This window comes from Aulonocara sp. 'chitande type north' Nkhata Bay, linkage group LG6 (genome assembly GCF_057382095.1).
Source record: "Aulonocara sp. 'chitande type north' Nkhata Bay isolate Kocher_YH1m ecotype deep benthic linkage group LG6, A_spYH_male_GT1.1, whole genome shotgun sequence".
NCBI lineage: Eukaryota > Metazoa > Chordata > Actinopteri > Cichliformes > Cichlidae > Aulonocara > Aulonocara sp. 'chitande type north' Nkhata Bay.
The window spans coordinates 31,272,318-31,276,698 of record NC_141349.1 but is presented as its reverse complement, the minus strand read 5'-3'; positions in this window follow the sequence as shown (position 1 = coordinate 31,276,698).

Genomic DNA, 4,381 nt, shown 5'->3' with positions numbered 1-4,381 from the left:
CACTCCACCTCTCTTCAGGTGAACGGGAGGGAGGGAGGTGAAGTGACGTGATATGGATCAGTGAATTTGTAGTTCAAACCACATGCAGCGATAAGATTTCAGCAGATATTGTTTTGATATGAAGCAGCAGCACAAAAATCAAGCTCTGCTATAGGATTTACCACAATGTTATGCATAAAATAAAATTTAAAAAATGACCTGTTTTGCAAGGATCTTTGTGACTCTGTGGTCTACCTTATAATCAATCTAACCCCCTTTGACCGCTGAAACTATCTCTATAAGCCTGTTAAGTTATATTTGTTGCAAATTCTGCTGCCGCCTTGGCCACTTCTTGAAAAAGACTTTTTTTTTTTTTTTATCTGGATAAGCCCCAAACAGCTTGTACCTCGTGTGAAGAATGCTCTCTCTGGATCACCCAACAAGTCACTTACAACAATGATAAGGGTTCAGTTCAAATTAGTTCAGTTCAATTCAATTTTATTTATACAGCGCCAAATCACAAAAACAGTCGCCTCAAGGCGCTTTATACTGCAAGGTAGACCTTACAATAATACATACAGAGAAAAACCCAACAATCATATAACCCCCTATGAGCGGCAGAACCAGGCTCAGGGAAGGGCAGCCATCTGCAGCGACCGGCTGGGAGAGACAAGGAAGACAGGATAAAAGACAAGCTGTGGAAGAGAGCCAGAGATCAAGGGTGCAATACTCTGTATTTAATTATTAAATTATGAGTTATTATTCATCTCTGACCCTCATCCACAGCACCTCTTTTGTCCTCCTGTCAACCCAAACCAGTGCTGGCAGATGAATCTGGTCCCACTGGAGGTTTTTTCCTGTTAAACGGGAGTTTTTCCTTCCCACTCTCGCCAAAATGCTTGCTCATAGGGGGTCGTTTGATTGTTGGGACTTCTCTGTAGGGTCTTTACAATACAATATTAACTTACCAACTTTGTTATATTTTTGCACAATATAAAAAAACTCTTCCAAAGGATATTACCAGAATTTATATTTTGGTGTATATGTTTGCTTGATTTTGATGAAGAATACTAAAACATCTGTACAACATCATCCATATGGGTAACTGAGTTTATATCCAATGCTTGTAATGGCCATCATGTTCATCAAACCACCAGGCAAAGTTCAAAATTATATTCCTTCAGCATAGCTTGCTACCAGCTTTTAATAGCTGTACTCAGAACTAAATGACTAGATGAGTGAGAGTGAGTGGGAACATTTGTGTGTCCTCGTTGTTTTCCCATATCTGACCTTCACTTTTCCATTAAGACGCAAACATTTTTTAAAATTGTGCATGTTGTGTCTTAAAAAAGAGCCTTCAACAGGCTTTAATTCTTTTTCATTTCCATTCATCCATGTAACCTCTGTTTCTACTTGCACTTGAAACAGATGCACTGTATAGTCTGTGCACGTGTTCCCACATGAGATTAGGAGCTTTGTGTGATTGCTTAAATCGATGAAAAAAGAATTCAAAAAGTATGAAACTTATTCAATGTACTCATGAAGCTTATTCAGTAATAATTTTTAATGTGATAGTGTGGCGAAGCACTAATCTGTTGGGTTCTTTTAAGAATGAATTTAGCACTTCTATACATGGATATTCATAGAGTCATATACAAGCATGCTAATCACTTCCAGATGACTAACAATCACAACTGATCACAGGAGTGAACAATGAGCTGTCATCAGCTGTGCTCTGACTCGGCTTTGTACATAACCACTCTCTGGCTCTACTGGAAGCCAGACAGGCCCCTTCTCTTTCTATTTTCCATTTCTTCTTGTTTAATAAGGCCATCTCACTTGTCTCATCATTACAGTGCATAATTTTTTTTTTCTGCTTTCAAACAGAATCTAAATTCAGAAATGCTCAGCATCGTCCTTTTTCATTCATTCTTCATTTTTTATGTATGTAAAGCAAACATAAATCAGTCAGCTTCAGTAATGCACTCTTTCTTAGTCATTAATCACAAAGATACAAATGTGTATCAGGCAGTAATAGTAATGTATCTGCTCTACTTAAGGCTAGAGCAATTCTCATAAAAACTATGACAGTATATGATTTACAGTAGCTCTAGAACTTTCACAACAGCTTAAGTTATTCTGATGATTATTCTGTGTGTGTGTGTGTGTGTGTGTGTGTGTGTGTGTAAAATAGAGAATGAGAGAAACCAATAGACTGAAACATAACAAAAGTTCACACACCAGCTGGGTCCAACACTAAACATACTGCAGGACTTTTTCTAATCAGATGGCAGCTAAGCATCGTCTCAAAACCCTGTATACCCAAACAATATCGTCCTTTTCTCTATTACAACCCAGAACAGAATAAATAAATACAATTTTGATTCATTTAATAGACTTTAAGTCATATTAAAGAAAAGGAAATAATTCCCTTTCAGACTCACATTGTCATATTTAGGTCAAATTTGCAGTGTGACGGGCTCAACAATGAGATTCAAGAGCTATAGAGCAAGGATTGAAAACTGAATAAAACCAGGCTCAGTTTGTTGTAAAATCCTGGCAAGCCTCTTCTTATTACTCTAAGCCACCACTTAGGACATTGGCTGCCTGCCAGCAACGAGCTATAGTAATTATGGGCTCTCATTTAAGAAAATTTCAGTAAGATGGATGAAAGCTATCAAGTGGGTTGAGAATAATATGAGCTCAAGTTTTGCGACTAACAAGATAACAGATTCTCCTCTGTCTTGGTCAAGGTTGAAAGAAATTAGTGGAAAACTGTTTGGGGATCAATACTATAATGGAGGCAGCAGTAAGAAATGCTTGCAACCTGTTTTCACTTGTCTTTGTTTCTTTCTAAGACTAATAAGATTAGCTCACAATGACCACTGAGATGGTACTGTCTTTTGTTTTGCTGCCTTCTTTAAATTGGCACAAGGTACATGTCAAATGTTACATTTTGTTTAGACTACACTAAAGAGGCATGTCAAGCTTATACTGTCATGTCAAAGAGAAAATATGCTAGTGTGTGAGAAACAACAAATATGACATCACAATCTATAACAGTAAGCACTATGGACGCTGGTGTGTTTCATGAAAACAAAAATCTGATATTCTGACAGGTATTTGATTAGGTGGCAATCATGCTATGCTTCTGAAATGTCAGCGTAGTGCTCAAACATGCTAATGGGCTCTACATTAATCCCTTTCTGGTAGAAAAGTAAAGCCCCAGGTGCACCAAAAACCTAATCTGCACCACATCTAAAGATCGTGCGGTGTCCCTCAGCTGTGGCACGTCTGTAATGCTCTTCAGTCTAAGTCAACACTGATTACTCGTGACAGCAGTGACTACCACACTATGTCTTCCATCAATAACAACCCTCTTCCTTCATCCGGACTTCAGCTCAATAAATTCACATGTCCTCCATCTGTGCAGAATAAAATCATCCTAATACATTTCAAGCTAAATGGATGAATGCAGGTAAAAATTCAGAAATATGTATTGCAGCACATTAGATGTTGGACTGATTATATATATGTATATATATATATGTATATATATATATATATATGTATATATATATATATATATATATATATATATATATATATATATATATATATATATATATACATATATATATATATATATATAATCAGTCCAACATCTAATGCTAAGATACTGCGCAGGACCCTCAAGCTCCCAGGCCTCTGGTAGAGGACCCGAGCTTGAAGGATAAACCGCCCGCAGGGGCGTGCTGGGTGTTTATATATATGTATATATATATGTATATGTGTGTATATGTGTGTGTGTGTGTGTGTGTGTGTGTGTGTGTGTGTGTGTGTGTGTATATATATATATATATATATATATATATATATATATATATATATATATATATATATATATATATATATATATATATATATATATATATATTTAATATATATAAATATATATATATTTGCCAACTTAACGGCCAAATAAAGCACATAGAATTAATTAAATTAATCACAGCTTTTCATTGCAGAAGTTGACACACACAAACTCACACACACACACACAAAGAAGATGGAAATATAAAAATAAAATTAAGCCACAGACTCACTAACAACACTCAGTTCAAACTTTGTCTAAATTGGTCAGTATCAATTTTGTGCGTGCATGCGTGTGTGTGTGTGTGTGTGTGTGTGTGTGTGTGTGTGTGTGTGTGTGTGAGAGAGAGAGAGAGACACATCATGTGACACCAATGACACATTGCTCAAAATAGACCAACATGCTTGTGTTCCATCTGAGGAGAAACATAAACTAAACCCCAACAATACAATGCATTTTGAAATAATACACAGTTCATGCAAAGTCTGAAAGAAGCCAGTAACAAAAACATTCACTTGTGTAAGTATG